Here is a 21,762-nt window from a genome sequence, read left to right on the forward strand (position 1 = left end):
GGACTTGATAAAAGCCCACGACGTACATGTCGATAAAGTGGCGTCACCCTGCTCGTCGATGTATATAGTAGTTAACAACCTAGTTAACTATCTAGGTCTGTGTAGTCCCGTTATCCACGTCTTATAGCTGATATGGCGTTGTAAAATCTTAATGTCCATTGTGACCCTCCCCCACACTTGTCTCTTGTACATTTATGTCAACTGATAAGTTGATCGTTTCCAGCCCACTATATCCTTTTCATAGGTCTTTCACGGACCTAGACCATTCGGCACCCGTCTTTTAAAAAGGTCAATTTCCAAACGGCTCCCGTGGAGGAAATAAGTTTTACGAACAGGTAAATTCCCAAACGGCTCTTGTTTTTTACAACACAAATCCTTCCCACTTCAATATAAACTTAGCACTGTCTCAAAAGAGGTGTGTAAGTAAGTATACCATTTATTAATTTTGGTGTAGAAATGATATTCAATGTTTTGGTATTTTCGATATCATCATATGTCCGATATTTTTGGTATTCCGTTTTACAAATCAATTTTAAATTTAAAAACAAGGTATACCACCAACCAGTACTTAGACTTTTAATCGGTACATCGTACACGGGTATTGACGTCAGCTTAAGTTGAGAATTTACTTGTTCGTAAAACCCTTTTCGGTGGGAGCTGTTTGCGAAAATGCAAACAATGGACGGGGGCTGTTTAGGATGCGCAGCTCATAACGCACGATTTACGTGATACCTAATTTATCATTTGGTGGGTATTTCAAATCTAATTATTTATTTATAAAAATATTCAATGGAAAAATTATAAATATTGTACACCGTTAATTAAAATGAAAAATTAATATGCTTGTTTAAAAAAATAAAATTATTCGTAATTATTAACTAATATTAAACAGTATTTGATAGTAAAACATTTATAGAAATCTGTTTTAATATGAACTAAAGACTAAAAATAAATTATATTCAACATTCTTAAATCTCAATTAAAACAATAAACAAAAGAGCATATGCATTTAAAATGTAATGATATTTTAAGTTTGCTAAAAAAATAACTAGAAATTACCTATTTATTTTTACTTTGTTTAATTTATTTAGTTGAATAACATTTTTATTTAGAATGTCACAAATTTGCTATGTGCTTGGATGTGTTAATTTTTCTTGTCGTAATTAAGTGGTTTTATTCAAGTACGTATCAGTTAGTCTTTAACATGGTAATTTTGCAGCGTCTTTTATCAATCATTTTTGTATATATTTCCAAGTAATTACGTACTTAAAAAATTAATCATTAAATTACTTGTAAACAATGTTAGCAATGATTCGTTTATCGAAACTATTACTGATAATGTAATGTACTATATTTCTTCTTACATAATTCATGACTCACTCTGGTTTTACGATGCTCAAATGATATGAAGCCATTATTTGTGTTTTAAATGACGATGTTTACTACCAAAAAATAAAATAAAAAAACATTTAATAATATATTAAATGTAAGAAATTGAGGAATTGAATTTTACTACTAGCATCTGAGAGTGTTTACCTAGAACGATCAAATAAATATTTTAAAAATATAGCTCTTGCCCCTTCTATAATACTGCCATACGGACATACGGCAATACGCGGAAAGCCTTTCAAAATAAAGGACAGAGAAAACAATAACAATGGAGATAATAAATATTTATTGTAGGGATCCTATCCGACGGATATTGTCAAAATCAAAATATTACTCTTTCGTCTTGTCGATGGCGATTTACTTTGTAGTTAAAATTAAGCTAAATTTTTGTGGCTATATTTAGATATCGTTTTCCAAATAACTGGTGATAGGAATAATATTAATATAATACATATTGTATGATGTGCAGTATAGAATAATACATTTATAGATTTATAATTTGTTAATGTAATTATGTAAAATGTCAATGTGCCTTACGGTATTAAGGTGATAATTAAAAATCGCGAGGCCCTTTAACAAGCGTTTGAACCTGGACATATGTCCCATTTGTCCTCCCCTAGAGCCTGCACTGTCCCGGACTTCCCGGGACGTTACCGGTTTAGGAATCCATGTCCCGGCATCCCGACAAAGGTTCTCGAGACACCGATTTGTACCGGTTTAAGACTTTTACATAGTAATGTCCCGGAAATTAAAATCATTTTATACATTTATTTTTTTACTTACCCGGTCATCGATTTTATTTTGAATAAATCCTAATCACCCAATCGTAAATTATTTCGATAACGATCGTCGGAATGTACGACAATCACAGTTATAATCACTTTCTAAATTTAGCCAAACCTACTGCCTTCAACCACATTAATATTCAATCGGGAATTCGAGTACTATGATTATGAAAAATAATATTATTAATATGCGATTAACAGAATGGATAGTTTTTAGTTTATACATAATTTAACGTCAATTTACTGACGATACAAGTCGTATGCTAGACGCTAGTGCGATATACTTCATATTGTCATAATTTTAAATACCTAGTTCATTATTTTACGTAGTGACTAAGCTGCCTTAAAGACCTTGGCATTTTAACGAAAAATTGCAAAATGATTTCCCATTTATTAAAAATGTATTTATTTTTTTAACCAATTTTGGTGTCGGATTTCTTAAAATTAAATCTGGTCGCCCTCTAATATATTATTATAGAAATATCGGATTGTAAATGTTAGAAGATAAACTACCTAAACACCTGACCTTCTTGTATTGTACAATATACAGTTATTCCAGAGAACGCCAAACGATTGTGTGTGTTTAAGAATTTCATAAAAAAAAAAACTAGGTAGATACAAGGTAGGTTTTTGTACAGCTTCCTTGTAAACAGTGGAACAACACGGGCGCCACGGCGTCGTGACGCTATCCTTTGTCCGGACCGGTGATGACATTAGACGCTGTAGAGCATAGGTTACCAACCTATGGTCCGCGGACCACTAGTGGTCCTCGAGTCATACTTACAAAATGTAAAAATATTTTAATAATTTCATTTTCCTTTTGAGGCATAACACTAATTATTGACAATCGTGTATAGTACGTTATTTATTTATAAATTTATATTACATAGTGAAACCCATGTTATTAAAAGCCTCTTATTCATATAATAATAATCAAAATTCTAAAATATGTGAAAAAAAATTGATACGTATTTGTAAGAAAAATAAGGTATACAATTGAGGTGGTCCGTGACGTATCGAAAGTTCTCATAGTGGTCCGTAGTACCAAAAAGGTTGGGAACCACTGCTGTAGAGAAAACCATTATAACACACGAATGCGGACGATTGATATCAGGCGATCTTTTTAATAATACGTACAGCAAAGAGCCGAGGACCGCCTAATTAATGCGGGCAAATTTATGAAATAATATAATAAGTCGATAGTGTAGAAATTCTGCAGAGCGTATTAAAATATTTAGTATTTTATAAACCATTTCTGTTAATTATTGCAGTTTAACACACCCGCCAAGTTGTTGGTGTAAGCTATCATAAAATTTATAATTGATGTCCTCGTACACCGTTTCGCACAACTCGGACACGTTTCACTAAATTTCGTCCGGAATCGTATTTACAAAATCATTTTTTTTGTTTCACGATGATCGTCTACAATCGTGTTTGCCCGGATATGATCAATGACAATGAATGATACAAAGTGCTGAGTATACTGATTACTGACCATCCCGTGAGGGTGGTTATAACATACAGGGTGATTCGCTAAGCATGCTCACTGCTCAGTGATCACCTCCATTATCACTGTAAATTAGTTAGTGGATAGTTTTTTTTGTTGAAAATTTTGATGTATCACATTCAAAATTCGAATGAGTAGTTTCTTAGTTATTAAAATATTTGTATTAAGGATAATAGTCCTTAAAACTGGTTTTACATAAATATAAAATAGAATGTATTATACTTGGGCCATTATTACAAATTATCAATGTAAATATTTTAATATTAATGACTACAATTTTCAATTCATCATGCCCCTATATAAACTCTTTACCAAGGACCTTTTATTTTAGAACTCAAAGTTAAATAACTTAAAAACTAGAATTTTTGATTTTTATACTTCAAAAATGTCAGAAAAATTATCTACTGTACAATTAATAGTTGAATATTTAAAAAAGAGAAGTTTATGTCTCCACAGGTTACTCCTTAAGTAGGACAAATCTTAAGAACTTGAAAATATGGTCTTAAAGTGTATTTAAAAATTGAAAAAAATCAGATTTTGAATATTCGTATTATTGAAGAAAAAGGGGATGAGCGTGCTTGGTGAATCACGCTGTATATTTATTAAAAGAAATGTACTATGCGCTGGTATTGTATTCGTTTCGAAGAAAAATAATTTTTAATTTTGCCCGAGTCTCGGCGCGTCCAACACAATGTTCTTGTGTGACCTTCCAGTACCTACAACCCACAAAGGTGACACATATACGTGGTATAATAATGGACGATCTTCACAGGCTCACAGCGTACTATCGGTATTATCGATGGTGGTGGCCATCAGGCGGTCAGCACTCCGGGAGGGAACACGTTACAAAGGATACCAAAATAAAAATATCCCTTTTGTGCCTGCCATATAGAGACGAACAAAAAATGTGTGGCAGATGGTATTTTGTAAAATTGTATTTGCTTTTACACATTATTACCGTTAGGTACACTATGTTTTTCGTCGAGTTTTCAAATAACTACGTATTTTAAATACTTTTCGAAATAGCTACCTGTATCTGTACTTGAATACTTTTAAAAAGTGTCTTTTACAAGACTATATAAAAAAAAAATAATGATACAAATGGAATTAATCAGTTTCAAAATATAAAAAAAAAACATTCAAATATTTAAATATTAATTTACTACGACAAAAAACGAAATTGCTTGATGTGAATTTTTGCAAATATTATTTGTGATTCGGGGAGGCTGAAGCCCTACAAAAATAATATTAAATAAGCTTTAAAAAAATGTAATTAATATTTGGGAGGACCCTTCATTGACATTTTTAAAAGGCTTGTCCCTCTGTTCACGTCCATGATAATATGCATATTTTATTATTTACTTAAATATTACTCATTAATGCACAAAAAATATTATATGGGCACCTACAGGCTACAGCCTACTTCAAGTTCAAAAATACGAAGTACCTACCTTTATTCAATTACATTTCTTTTATTATTATATAATTTATTGTATATGTATATACTAAATAATATTATATATAATTAATATTTATTTAAAAAATATGATTAATTCTAATATTCTAATGACTAATTTAGTAATTTTAATTTAGTATAGTTGATCAGTTTTGGACCATTTAGGAAAAAAATGCATAAAAATAATTAGTTATGATGAGCTGACAGCAGAATAATTTTTAAAACACATGTTATGTTATTGTTTAAGAAAACGATATTTATATTAAATTATTATTATTGTAGAGTGATCTTAAGTTTGTATTGACTATTTTTAAAACGTACCTTATCTTAAATGATTATTATTATTATTGTATATATCGATGTTTGTATAGTAAACTGTAGATATGTATAAGGAATAATAATCAAATTCAAATATAATATTTTAATAAAGTAAATACTAAATAAAAATAGTAGTTCAAATTATGTAAATTTTTTAAATGTATATTAATTAAATATGATATACCTATCTAGCCACATAGTATAATATTATAAAATAATTTTACATTTAAATCGAATAGAATATTTTGTATTTTAGGACTTTTTGTCCAACAAAAAAAAAATGAACAAGAACTTTTTGTTCAATTTTTTTCAAAATGCACTCTGACAATAAATCACTTTTGTATTGAGAAAAATGTATACAACATTAATTCTTGATATTTTAACATTTGTACCTATATTAATTGTATTATTTCATAATTTGTAACATTTTAGTGTTTTAGTACTTTAAATGGCATTAAAAAAAATATAGGTACTACAAAAAAATACATTTTCACCATACCTCTGATCTAAAAAAATTGTATCAGTCCTAACTCCTAAGCTTATTAAATCTGAAGAAAAAATTTTAGTATGATGTACCTAATTACCTTATCATCTAAAAATATTAGTGACCACTGACCAACCCACTGTAGTCGCGGTACCTGCAGCGATTAGCCACTAGTACTTTGGACCCAACTATATGACGAACCGCTACAGAGGCGGATTTCCTATTAGGCAGTGGCCGCAGCTAGTGGCGTCATTTAGGGGGGGGGGGCATAGTAGGCATTTGCCTCCCTTGTCATTAGTGTGTCGCTATGTACGTGCTGTTGTCACGATACTTTAGCGCGAAAACATGATTCATGTAATTGCTGAATAAATTTAATCATGATTCATGGCTCGTGCTAATACGTAAATAATTATAGGGTATCTGTATATTATAGATATTACAATTGATGTATATTAGTATACAGAAGAACTATAGTCAATTGAATGTTTGTAGATAATAATGAGAAACCCAGGTCTATTGTGTGTTGTGGTATTTAACAGATAAGTGCCTTCCGCTTTTAATGTTTATTGATTGTCGTTTGGATTAGTCATTGGTCATTAATTTTTATACATTAGAAGAAGTCTATTTGTATTGAGATAAAAATTACATTTTAATTGTAATTTCATATAATGGAATTGTTAACCAGCGGTTATTTTCAGTTTTATTATGGGCTGGTCAAAACGTTTGGGTCCCTCATAAAAACAGGAAACGTGGGTTTCAAATTCTGTAACGTCTTATTAAAATACAACGTCCGTATAAAAAAAATATAAAATGAAGTACCTACTTTTTATTTACGAAAAATAATTTTCTAATAAAATGTATAATTAATATGTATATTTTTAAAATATAATATATCATTTATGGTGTATTAATTTTGATTCATTATAATATATGGTCATAATAATTTCGTAAAAACAATCCACAAGTCGTACGTGTATTATATAGAAAACAGTTTTTGATAACCATAAATTTAAGTCGGCGCAAAGCCCACGTCGCCCACGTACGATTGACTATGCGTCATACATCACTTCAAAATGTTAATTATTCTTATCTGTGTTTGAGACATCGTGTATTTTACAAATCAACAAGAAAGTACCTAGGTGCCCTAGATAAGTACAGAGTACTAAGAAAATATTTTTAAAGAAAGATGTCAAATTTTAAAACTAAATTAGTTAAGAATTGTTAACATAAAAATATTAATTATACATCTGTTTTGTATGCTAATTATAATAAAAAATGTTGAAATTTGTTAATTATTACTTGAAGCTCCAAAAAAATGGTTTTAATTTTGTTTTATTAATGATGGTACGTAATCCATGAAAATTGAAATTTTTCGAAAGTAGACTATATACCCAATGATAGCGAGAAAAAAATAGTTTACAATGTCTTAAACAGGAAACGTCCTATCTTACGTCTGTTAACGGCCTTTCGGTAAACCTCAAATAATATGTCCCTGGGTACGTCAATTTTGAAGTTATAATATTACAATTTTTATTTATTGTTGTTAATTTAAACTTGAGTTTTTTTTCTAATGAAAAGGGCGGATTAGTGGATACACGGGGATACCGCTATGCTGTACCTTTCAGTGGCGGCTCGTGTATATGTGCACAAGTGCACGTTCACTACCAAGCGTCAACCCAAATTCAAGAAAAATTGAAATCATAAATCATAGTAATACAACTAAGTACCACCCGTTGTGTTATTAAGATTATGTTTAAAATATAGTAATAGTAATAGAGAAATTCAGAATATGAAAACGATATACTATTTGGATTGGGTTATTTCGAAGGACAAACGGCCTGGCGGTTGTCCGCGCCGCAACGGTATCGGTTATTGTATGCCATATGGTAGTACAGTTAGTATACACAATCGCTGTGCACATTAGTACCTACAAATGAAAACAAGTCAAAACACGGATAATGGAAATTGATGTGCACATTCGTTTCTGTGCACATAACAAATTAAATTGTTTTCGACGAATTATTTTTGACGTCGCGCGTCGGCATTATAATTTATTTTTACTCTTGCTCGTTTATATTATTCCGATCATTAACTGATAATCGTCCTAAACAATCATTTAATACCATCTATAATAAATATATTATATTGGTTATATTTCTTCTTTTGGATGTGCACTACTCGCTTAAACCCACAATAGTTTCAAGTATGTCATTGTAATGAATATGTTAAATTTGAATTCAATGACAATTAATAGTATACCTACGTAAATCGTTTTTAAGAGGAGACGATGTGTTAGCCTAGCATAATTGTATTTAGTAATCAAATTTAATATTTTTTAAAAATTTCGTTAAAAATTAAAATTGATTATGGCTATAAATAGCTCAAAAAAAGTCAAAATATTTTGAAAATTCACTATTATAAACATTTGGTGTAAATGTGTCGAGTGTCTGGGGACAAAAATTACGAAGCATTAAGGAAATTATGATTAACTCTTAAGCCTTAATAATTGTATTTTAATATTAATTAATAATTACATTTTTCAAAGTTTAAAATATATGCATTTACATTGTATTGTAAGCACTAATTATAAATTAATATTATTATAGTCAATCAGCATAATATATCTAATACCATAATTAGCAATTTTAGTCATATTAGCATACGGCATATTTATTTTAGTGTTTCTTCGGCTTGTACAATTTTCCATTTCGAGGATGATTCTTTTGGAGAGGCCGTTTATGTTATTTTTTTAAAGGTCGAATCGTTTTATTATAGAACGTTATACTTATGTTATATTTTTATTGAAAACAAATTTTACGGTTATTATCGTAATCAAATATCATTTTAATGTAAATATAACATTGATCTGAATTATGTTATCGTAGTATACTTTGTACATTTGTTATTAATTGCTTACTCTGTGATGATTACTTATAAATTATAATAATATAATTGTATTTTTAATTGGATTATTTGCTCAATATTTTGAATAAAGCAATGTAAAAAAATGTTATATATTTTTAAAATAGTGATTATTATTATTAATTGAGTATCATTATGATTAAAGATTATTTCAATGTAAATAGTAGTACACATTCGTGTGAAATCATTTTATCGTAGTAACATTGTACTTTGTACATAATATGTTAGTGGGTATTTACTTTATGATGGTATTTTTCATAACAAATAAGATGATTGCTTGACCTTTTTCAATAATAGTGTTAATCAATCACATTATGTGATATTGATATATCGTATAATTTATTGGTAGCAATCACTACATAATGTAGCAACTAGCAGTCACTGGCCAACTACAAATTTTAGGGACCAAAGTAAAGTACATTTTTAACTTATATCAGTATTGCATATAGATTAAAATTATAGAATACAATACATAATATACGTAGTTCTACTATTATAAGGTCCTTATAATTTATTACATTTTTTATCCATTATTTTGCATAACTTATCATTATTATTTCAATATCAATATCAGTATCAATAATAATAGGGGTGTTACTTTAGGTGGAGAGATAACAGTGATAATGCCGTTTTGCGTCTTCAAAATTGCCATTTTGAGATCTTTTATATTTGTTCTTCTTCTTTTAGACATTCTTGCACATAATTGCGCTTCTTCCAAAATGACTGATATGCATCCTAATCAACCAAACAATAAATCAGTAACGAAAAAAAAAATATTTTTTTGACAGTAGTGACGGTGGTCGAATCCCGGCAGTTGCTTTAAAAAAGTCATAGTGTATTGATGTATTCCAAAATGTCTCATCATTGATATAATGGTTTCATAATCAGTCGCGACATCTTTTCGTTGACGAGGTTTGATTTTGTTAAATTAAACTCGATGACGTATCGCTGGACTTCCGATTCTTCTTAAAGAAGTTGGCGAAATAATTCAGCTTGTAATTTATTGGTAGCTGTCACTATATAATGTAGCAACTAGCTGTCACTGGCCAACTACAAATTTTATGGACCAAAGTAAAGTGCATTTAATTAATATCAGTATTGCATTTGGATTAAAATTATAGAATATTATACATGAAATACGTAGTTCTACTGTTATAAGGTACTTTTCGTTCGTGTATTTGTTGACTTCACAAGCCAGATTTTGTTAACATATGTATACCTCCCGGGTGCACTGTATAAGCGTATAGGTCAGTACCCATATACATTCACAGTTAAACTGTCAAAAAACATGTATTATCTATGTACACGAGTAATCATATTATGTTCGTCTTGTCTATATTTTAAATCAACTGTTGGGCATCTTTTAATGAAATTCACCGAGTCCAGTGAAGAATTTAAATAAAATATTGAAACAGAGCATCTTGAGATATTGTATACTTGTGTCTCCGTCTTACAAATGTATAACATAGCAAAAACTGTTTTGCGCTAGATAGAATCACTCAGGCTGTAGTCCGAGCTGAGCAACCAAATTTTCACTCTGCAAAGAGGAGAAGATTTTCTATACATGTCGTTTTTATTTTTTCGGTATAACTTATACAAAATAATGTATTCAATAAGAACTATATATTAAAATTGAAAATATTTTTCATCTAACTCACGCACTAAGATGACTTTTTTTATTAATTTTAAGTCTATCAATATCATTCATGTTCAAATTAAACATACCACTTATTATAACCATTAAATCAAAGTCTGAAGTTTTCTAAAATCGAGTGTTTTACTTTCAATTTCTAAATAACTTCATAATAAATTAACACTATAGGTATATGTACTGTTTGCGTAGAAGCGTGTCGTCATACATATCCTGACGTTTACAATTTTTTCATATTTTTTTCATTTAGTTGTGCACGTTTGCAGATAAAATTAACAATTCTTTTTGTACTAATGACATAGAATCAGATGTATTCAATTTTGCACTGCATATTTTTACATACAATTTACTATTTACGCTAATGATAACAAATGTATATATGAAAAATAGAAAATAAGCTCGAATTTCAATGAAAAAAAATTAAAAGATCAAATTTCAATAAAAAAAAACTAATAATTAATAAACTTAAATATGCACCCGTTATTATTTCTATAGATAATAAAGGTTTTTCATCTTAATAGGACGCCATTCTAGCCTGCTCTGTGTTAGTCTTACAAACGCAAAACATACCAAATTGTACGTTCTAAATAATTAATGCACTCCGTTGCCGTAAAAACGCTATACACTTTGTTCACTTGGGTGCATACGAGCATCATACTAGTTGCATCCCAAAAATATCTTGAAAAAAAGGTCATCTCCGGGTTAAGGCCCGATTATTTTTTCCCATCCTAATATTATTGTTCAACGCTCGATAATAACGACATTCAGCAATCATAACATACATTTATAACATATTTTATCTATCTCAGTGTTTGTAACAAATTATTTTATCATACGATAAATCTTACCAATAAAATATTTTATTATACTATATTATAATATTATCAACAGTCAGCAGACATGACTATAGGTTTATAACATTATATCAATATAATTTTCTATCTAGCTGATGACTTGTTGACTGTTTAATAATATCAGCATAAATGCATAATGTACATATTCCAGAATACATCCTGGTAACGGCGTCCACCGCGTAGTATAATATGGCTCAGTCGATATAAAAACGGCTGTTTAGACGGTAACGTAAAATCCGCGGCGTAAAAGTGTAAAACCATTAAGACTCTGCGGTGAAACTACTGCAGCGTAGTTGGGCCCTAAATCATATTTTAAATTAAGTCTGTACAAAAATGGGAAGTAAAATTAAGTTTAGAATCTCTAATTGTGATTTCGCTACGGTAACGAGTAACGCACGTAAAGTTACTATCCAACACTGAACACTGTATATTATAGAGATCCGTTGCTTGACATTTTGTGATTTAAATATTTAATCATAACTAGGCTAATGTTTCATCCACTATCCATAAAGTAACGTCCACTTTGCATGTCTGGACAACAGACGACGACGTAATTGTAATATTATATTAATGTAGTAGATCACAGGACATTACCGTGATTAATAAATGAACACGATAAATATTAACTTTTTTAAAAAAAAAATTATGAATTTATTTAAAAAAATATTACAACCTGTATAGCTGTACAACAAGGAATAATAATAGTAGAAATGAAAAAAACTTAAATTAAATTATGGCATGGTAGGAAATCTTACATCAAAGGAACTGGAGCTTATTTACATTTACATTTACATTAACAATTTACAATTTATACAATTTTTAATAATATGTTATTTTTTTTTATATATATTACAACGAATAAGGGTTGTTTAATAGAGACTCGACATCAAATTTTTTTTCAACTGTGTCTTGATTGACTTGTATGCTTCTAATAAATTCCTCTATGTCAAAATATCCTAAGTCAGGCAAAACATCCTCGACAGGCAAAACATCCTTGTCAGGCAAAGCTTCCGTGTCAGGAAAAACATCCTCGTCAGGCAAAGCATCATCTGGTTGTCGATCAACTACAAATAATAATAATTATTATAAATGGTGAAAAATAAAATAACATAACATATTTAAGGTGACATCCAAATTGCATGAATATGATTGATATGATTCTATTAAAAATGTATTTAATTAACATAATTTAGATGTACCGAAATTAAATTTTATAAATGTAATTACATTGTTTATCAATTATGTTGTATAACTCATCATTTGTTATTTCAAAATCTGGTTCTACCAGGATATCTTTTTTTTCAGGAACCTAAAAAAAATGTACATACAAATTAATTAACAAATATTTAGTGAATGTTAAACTATTACTAAAACAATTTCGAGTGATTTAACTTGCTTTAACTTGTTCCTAAAAATGATTTAAGTCAGTGGTGGCCAACTCCGGCCCGCCATCATTTAATATCTGGCCCGCGAAAGAACTATAATATTTTATATTTACGTAAAAAAAAAATAAAGAATACCTCTTCTTCATAATATTTAATCCCGTATCGGCATACCGTAACGTTTTTGTTGTTACAATGTTATTTAATAATTAAAATAGCAATATCGTATCTTATCTTATTTTCGTACGATCACGACGGCTGTAGAAACTACAGTGTAGATAATATCGGTTGCTCAACGAGCACAGTAATTATTCGTCTGCCGCCACATAATTTTTGGAAATTAATGTAAGCCGATATAATTTTTTTTTCATTTGTAGTAATTATTAAGTTAAGTATTAAAGAAAGTCATTTAAATTATTGAGTACAATAAAAACGTCGTTAAATATGAAATTATGTACCTATACCTAAATTCTGATGACTAAAGTAAAATTTTTTTTAAGGTTTGTTTAAAAAAAAGTTTGGCCACCACTGATTTAAGTTATAACATTTAAAAAGTACAGGTATATTTATACCTACTTATAGAAATGGTATATATCAGAGGTATTCAAACTTTTCCATCCCACGGCTCGACGGCTCCTTTAAGTCTTCACAAAATGTTGACGGCCCCCAAAATTATAAATGACAAAAAAATCAATGTTTATATGATTGTAATTTATATTTTATTATTTATTTACCATATTACATATAGAAAAAAAATTAAAGTTATATTTAGTGAATGATTGTGGTAGACAATTCAACGTTATACTACGCGGCTCTCTTCGACAACTCCCGGGACGCCCCTGAGAGCCGTAACTCACAGTTTGAATACCTCTGCAGGGCTGTGGTATTTATGCTTACTTTAAGTATTGGTTATTAATTATTATATTGCAATTTACAATTATTGTAAAGTTTAAGTGTTAGTTCAATAGTTGAAAATAAAAATAATAAAATAGGTAACACAGTGAAAATTAAATGTATGTCTTTATAATTTTTGTTATAACTAACCATATGTTATAGGGAATTTTATATATTGAACTTAGGTATATTAAACAATTTAATTTCATATTTATTTAATACTGTAGCAGTTTCAACAAATTGTTCTTACATAACGAAGAACAAATTATAATATTTATTTTATATTAATTATCCTATATATTTCTAAATACGATAAGATTTTATTGTAGCATTGAATGGTGGTGTTCATTTAAAATTTAAATGTACTAATTTATTTTCAATTTTTAATGTCAATAAATAATTGATTATAAATAACCGATATGTCAAACCCTTTTATATTTCTAAACTTTATAATTTTTGTAATTTTTACTTAGTAATTTTACTCTAAGCATATTAAAAAAAAGCGGATAAGTGGATGTCACTCTGCTGTACAGTAGGTTACAAGTGGGTCACTGTATAATGGATGGAATTAAATTTGAATTCAATGATACAATATCATTGTATAAGAAAAACGATTCTGAGCGGAGCCAGTCTTGGTTTAAGACATATTAATACCAATATATCTGAGTCAAAATTCGAATTTTAAATGCTTATAAAAAAAAATTGTGCCTATGTATTTTAAATATTTTACAATTGCTATTGTAAAAATATATCAGGAGCCTTGTATTAAATTTTCAAGATTTTTCGCCCAACAAATAAAATTTTATTGGTATTTATAGAAAAAAAAAACAACTAAGAAAATTGAAAATTGACAATGTCCGTAAACATCTCAAAAAGAGTCGAATTATTTTCAAAATTTTATCGTGTTTAGAAAATGCTAATATCAACATTCAGTGAAATTTTCAAGTATCTACAGACATTCGTTTTTTAATTACAACAAAAACAGAAAATCGTTACATGAGAAATCGAATGAATATCAAATGTTGTAAAAATATGAATTTCAAACGCTCATAAAAATTTAATTTGACATTTTTCTAAAAAATTTTTTTTTTATAAAGGTAGACAAACTTATGAGGAATCTTGTACTAACTTTTAAAATCTTAGATTTAAAAACAAAATTTTTTATGAATTTCTAACTTAAAACAATTTCCAAATTTTCGTCGTTATTACGTATTTTGTCAATATTTGAACTTTAAATGCTTATAAAAAAAAACTGTGACTAAGGATTTTTAATTTTTTTCATCTGCCTTTGAAACAATATACTAGGAGCCTTGTATTAAATTTATTAAATTTTCATTTTTCTTTTACATGACCACACGCATAAACTCTATAAAAATAAGTCTTTAAAAAGGACGAAAATGAGTTGCGGTTCACGCATGTACAATCTCATTCGCTGAAAGGGTTACAGCCAATCACAGCGGAAATACCATTTGCCAGCTGCACAGTTTCTGCGCCTGTCTAGACTTATTTGGTATAGAGTATAAGAAATTGTAGATATTTACTCATTAAAAAGAGTCGGTATCGAATTACCCTGTGATTAAAAAATAATAATAAGTGTCTTACTTCAGGTGGAGAGATAACAGTTATAATGCCGTTTTGCACCTTCAAAATTGCCATGTTCAGATCTTTAATAATTATTCTTCTCCTCTTAGACTTTCTTGCACTTAATCGCGCTTCTTCCAAAATGACTGATATGCATCCTAATCAACCAAACAATAAATCAGTAACGAAAAAAAAATATTTTTTTTAATATTAATTACTCAAATTAAATCCCGATAGTTGCTTCAAAATAGCCCTACTGTAATGACGTATTCCAAAAGCTCTCAGCATTAACTCAATGGTTTCAATATCAATCTTAACATCTTTTCGTTGACGAGGCATGATTTTGTTGAATTTAACTCGATAACTGGATTCTTATTAATTAAGTATATAAAATAATTCTGCTATAATCAAATGAAAAAATAAAAATTTGTATTGACAACGGACATTAAAAAAAAACCGACACCAAACGGAGGTTAGCACACACTGATATAAGAATGAGGACTGATCTGGATACTCACTAAAAGAAAATACGGCTGTCCGACAAAATTCGGTTCGTTTTGCTCATCCCCACTCATCGGGTAAGTAATTGGCGCTGTTTGGCCGGAATCAATTGTGTGTGCTCGGCGGCCAAGTCTTTGCAAATTGGATCTCTTGGAAGAGGAAGTTAACACTTAGACGTCAGTTTACACGCGTTCACACGTTAAACGGTATTTAGTACTAAAAATGATAACAATCATTTAAACAAAAGTCTGAACTCGCAGGTGATAAAAATGGTTGGGGGGGAGGTGCGTAGGAGGACGGAGCTCCCCAGCTAATATTATAATTTGTTTTGCGTAATAAAACTATTTTTTTACTTGGACAAGGGGGTGCCACTAACTTATGCTCGAAAAATGTTGTATTCACTTAAATTCTGTGATACTGGTGCTGACCCAGCGGATTACGAAGGGGGGGGCTATGTTTCTGAAGCCCCCCGCCATTGCCCCTATCATTATTACTTTTCTTAAAAGTATTAATCAGTGTTCTAAGCGCCTTACCGGATTAGCTATAGCCTACACTAGGTGTATTAAATTAATTTTTCCAAAAATATTGTACGTACATACATACCAATTTTCCCAAAATAATCTGGAAATTTTTGATAAATGTATTAACTACTTGTATTGAAGTCTTTGTGTTTAATGTTTAACCGCAAGCTGTCCAAATTTATATATTTTTACTACAAATTAATTGTGCTTTTGTCAACATTTTAATTTGTAAATTATCAATTGTTATAAAGCTGAGAACTGAAAATTTAGAACAATTGTTCTCATAAATAGTTCCTACTGTAACCAAAAGATTTAAATAACATATAAACAGAGTTATTTTTTACAGACCTTTTAAGTTCGAATTTGGACGGAACTACGTATTAAAACCAAGAATTACGAATTTAGTTAATTTGTAATAATTTAAAAAATATTATTCCTTTGTACATGATACTTTTAAAGTATATTATTATATTGCTACTATACCATTTTCAGGTATAATTTATTTGGGTAAAATAATTTCTTATAGTAAAATCAATTACTTTAATCACAATCATATTATACAATTTACTTAGAAATATTATATACTAACAGACTGTCTTTACTCAGAATCGATTTTCGTATAAAATTATAATTTAATAGACATCTTACACTTCCATTACATATAGACTCTTTAGTCTCTAAAAAACTAATGTACGGCAGAGCCTTAGGTACTTGCACGGTTTTTTATGTTTTAAATTTATGTAGATAAATAAATTATTGTTCGGTTAAAATTTTAGAATGTATTATAATGTTCCTCGTAAGATGTTATTAGTGAAAATAAAAAAAAACCTTAGCGTTCATCCACAGTCATTTTTCATGAGCGTTAGCATTTTGAAAAAATAAATAAATAATACGACATTTTACAATTTATTTTGAGTTGGATATTCATATAAAGGTTTGTTTTTATATCTAAGATTTGAAAAATTAATACAAGATTCCCCATAAGTTTGCTGTCAACCTTTATCAAAAAAAGTCAACCGGAAAGTAGAAACTACATTGTTATTAGCGTATGAACTTACATTAATATACATTTTTAGAACATTGGATATTCACTAGATTTCTAATGAAGTAATTTTTTTATTTTGCTTCGATTTGAAAATGATTAACCGTAGAGACTTGAAATGTATACCATAGTTTATTTAATCATTTTTTACACGATTTAAAATTGAAATATTTTAATATAGTTTGAGCTGTTTACGGTTTTTTTCATTTTTCAATTTTCAATTTTTTTAGTTTTTTTTTTTATATATAAATTTAATAATATTTTATAAGTCACATTAAAAAGCTTGGAAAATGAATACAAAGCTCCTCAGGCTTCGTTATAATATAAGGTCTAAATTCTTAAGTATATTATTAATTATTATACCACCCAAATATGATAGTATGCAAATAATATTAATTCAACTGTTAAAAGTGAGATAAGTCTACTTCAACATACAGTTAATGTTCCCAAAAGTACTATAAAAATTGTGACCCATTGATAAAATGGTTAACAGAATTTGGCAGTGGAAGGGAAACTATATTCAATAATATATTTAATTAATTAATATAATATAATGTTAACACCTTCCGAGAGAAGAACGGTTCTCTGGAGAAGTAAAGAGCTAAGATTTGCCTTTTTCTACACTGGAAAGAATGTATTTAGTACCTAAATTTATATATAATATATCAAAATAATATAAATGAACTTTGAAGTTTCAATTATTATATTAAATTCGTAGTTAAATTATTGATGCACAAAATTGAAATATTTCCATCACTAAGATCAATAATTTAAAATAATATTAATAATAATAATAAAAATAATTGAAGTAACTAATAACCAAAAAAATATTCTATTATATATCATATGATATATAAATAAAATATATACGTTCCAGACAGCAAGGTCTGCGTACGCGTAGGATTGCATATAATACCTACCTAAGTCTTAATCTACGAAGAATGAATCTTTTACTCACCATCAATTTTCTTAATAAATAATAAATTTATTAAATCTTACACCGATATTTAAACTGCTCTAACTTGATTTTCCTAAGAGTCTTCTTTTTCTATTTTTTTATTTTCTATTCATCAGCATAGCTTTCTTTTAGTTTCCATTTCAAATAGCTAGTAGTGAAGTAAATATTAAAAAATCAAATCATCATGTAATGTTATGTAACAATAAAATAAAAACTAATACAAAATCCACTTTTATGAGTTTTGAACGATACATAGAACGTACGAACCTGTATGACGTGTGGTTATCAGTATATCAACCCGTCAATAATATTTTAATTTATTACTGTGTACAATGTATTAATTTTTTAATTTTTTCTACGTAAAAATGTATAATTGTACAATATAATACATTATTAAGTAATATTAAGTAAATACTCGCTAGTTAGACATGGATATATAAATCGATAAGTATAATAAACGTCAGATTAAAATTTAAATATCGTCTGGAATTAAATGAAATAAAAAACAAGAAAAACGCATTTAAAAATAAAAAGGTTAATGCCTTAATATTAAAAAAGCTTTAATAGAATGATTAGAAAAATGTATAGCTGATTTAATCGAATATGAAATAAAATTTAATATGTATATACATGTTATATTATATTTATTTATTATATATATATATTATATTATATTTATTATATTTACACATTTTGTGTTTCATTATAGCACTAGACAATACAATGCTATTTAGTATTTTCAAATAAAAAACTTCGCTAGTTATTGGCAAGTATTGTTTTGTACAGGTAAGTGAAGTCATAGGAGTGAACATAGTTATACGTAATAAAAATAGAAAATTGGTAAAAAAAAATTGTAATCAATAATGTTAAATATTTAGATTCTGAGCAGAGCGATGAATGTATTGATTCTACAGTGTGTATTTTTTTATGTCTGTAATCACTTTTTGGGACACTAAAAATCCTTCGATTTTCTTCACTGCATCTTTTTTAGTAGAAAAGTGAATAAAGTCGGTACTTTGGGAGGTCGAAAGTAAAAAATTCCTCATAGTTTTCTAAAACGGCAAGAAAAACAAACCATAAAGTAGGAAAAACGTTAATTTTTACGAAAAACCAATTTTTGACAAAATCGAATTTGGTTTTTGATGTAGCTTTAAAAAAAATACCGCAATAGTTAAGTAAAATTTTCACTGAATGTTTATTTTCGCATTTTTTTTTTTAACTAATGATTAATAAACCTAAAAATGATGTTCAAGCTTCCTAGTTAGTTTTTGTTAGTGAAAATATAAAAAAAATTGAGCTTAATCCACAATAATATTTTATGAGTGTTTAAATTTAGAATTTTGATAAAATCAATCTGCAAAAGACACAAAAATTAGTAAATAACTTTTAGTTAGAAATTCACAAAAAATATTCTCTTTATGTTGTATAAATATTTTATATTTAATATTATACTATTTATAAAGGTTGATCCAACAAGTATGCTCACCCTCTTTTTTCTTTAGATAAGACCATATTTTCATATTCTGGAGATTTTTTGTACCACTTAAGGAGTGTCCTGTGGCTATACAAACTTTTGTTTTTCAAACGGGAACCCCACTTTTTTTACTGTAAATTATTTAGCGGATAACTTTTTTGTGAAATTTGATGTATTGAAATCAAAATTCGAACAAGTACTTTTCTAGTTATTACACATTTTGTGCTACGGATAATATAGCTTATAATATGGAAGAAGGATATGCTTAAACAGAATACGCTGTTATCTATAGTCTATAGTCTATACACATTATATAAAATAATACGTCATTTTACATTTATTTAGGCAGACACTTTGGTAAATAGCAAGTAAAATCCTTCTTGATTTATTTAGTTATTTTTTTTATTCCATGTCTAGAACTGTATAATTATATCCTTATTATGGACTATTATCTTTAGTAAAAATTGTCCAATAACTAGGAAACCAATTGTTCGAATTTTGATTTCGATACATCAAAAGTACGTGCAGTACGTCCTACAAGTGCGTAACATGACAAATTTTACTCTCAGCATATCATGTTTAAAGCCTTTAATTGAAAAAGTACAGTTAATTGACCACTTATGAAAAATAATATTAAGATTAGTATTCAGGTTAAAATGTCTTAGACCATCTCATGGGATTTGTATTATATTTTAACTATTAAGCGAGTTATGAGTATTTTTAGATTTACTAACGATTTACAATATTAGTATTCGGCTCGACAGGTAGCTGGTACTTGGTAGCGGTAGCCACCGCCTAAGTTTATGTATGTGAGATGCGTATGCGCACTCTTGCAAACACGCAAAAAAAGTAAATGCGCAAAACGCTGAACGAGGTGGTCAAAATCAGCAGCATCTAAATATTGGGTACCATGGATATCGCTACTCGCTAGGTGATGGACTGCTGCTTGGCGACCCCTACACGGTTGTCCGCATACACTATGTATTATATAAATCTGTGCGGTCATCGCCCGATTGTTTGTGATTTAAATATTTAGCCATAACTGATCTAATGTTTCATCCAAAATGTCTGGAAATGTCTGGACCACAGACGTCTATGTAATGATATTTACTCCATGTCCAAACTTGTAAATAGAACTGTAACTTGTCCTGAACTTCTGGAACTATGGTACAATTTCATGTCCCTCAATACATGTCTCGTTCTTGACCTACTTTCTCTATATAGAATACCGAACCTCGGATTATGGTTAAAATAACCCAATCGACCGTTTTGCGAGCAAATGCAATCATTTAACTAATATCGATGTATTTAATATAAAAAAGCCTGTCATCCTTAAAGTTATTTTTATTACGAATCTTATAATACTAATACATCCCTCGAGCCGTAAAGACTAACGCCGTTTTACCTATAAACTAAAAAAATTATTAAGAATCATGAAATGTATGAAAATAAAATGTTGAAAGGTCAACATTTTAAGAAAAATTAATTCTACAAAATGAATCTATTCCATTGTTCTAAAAATGAAAAATAATTTAAAAATATTTATTAAACTTTTTTACCAAAAATTAAACTAAATTAAAAATTAAAATATATGTAGTCCTCGCCACTGTAACTCTAATAAAAAAACAGATTTATGGTATATTTAATATTTATTATCTTATTTGGTATCGCAATGGGTATGTCCTCGCGGGACACCCTGTTTATAATACTACCTTACATACATTTTTCTCTTATCATGTACCTAATTATTTCTATTGCATTTGTCTGTCAATAACTATATTGAAGTCAATAATTGTTGTATTCTGTGCTCCATTTGAAAACCGTGAGCGTATGGGAGGTAATAATGAAACTGTAGAAATTGACGAACATTTACTAAGAGTACAACAAAAATAGAATATTATTAAAAAATCGACGAAGTGAAGTGATTCACGAAAATTTAGATTCCATTTCAGACTTGAATAAAGAAAAAAATAATAGAAATATTTGCTTCGCCGGTACTCGTCCAATATGGTACCTACCGTAGTTTAGTAGGTTAGGTAGGTT

At 28.7% G+C, this 21,762-nt stretch overlaps 1 protein-coding gene across 1 annotated transcript in view; it reads left to right on the plus strand.

Annotated features, from left to right (window-relative positions):
• Positions 1-21,762, plus strand: part of LOC111041446 — a 99,362-nt gene that overhangs the window by 32,313 nt on the left and 45,287 nt on the right. The window lies entirely within an intron of this gene.

This window comes from Myzus persicae, unplaced genomic scaffold (assembly GCF_001856785.1).
Source record: "Myzus persicae strain clone G006 unplaced genomic scaffold, MPER_G0061.0, whole genome shotgun sequence".
NCBI classification, from domain to species: domain Eukaryota; kingdom Metazoa; phylum Arthropoda; class Insecta; order Hemiptera; family Aphididae; genus Myzus; species Myzus persicae.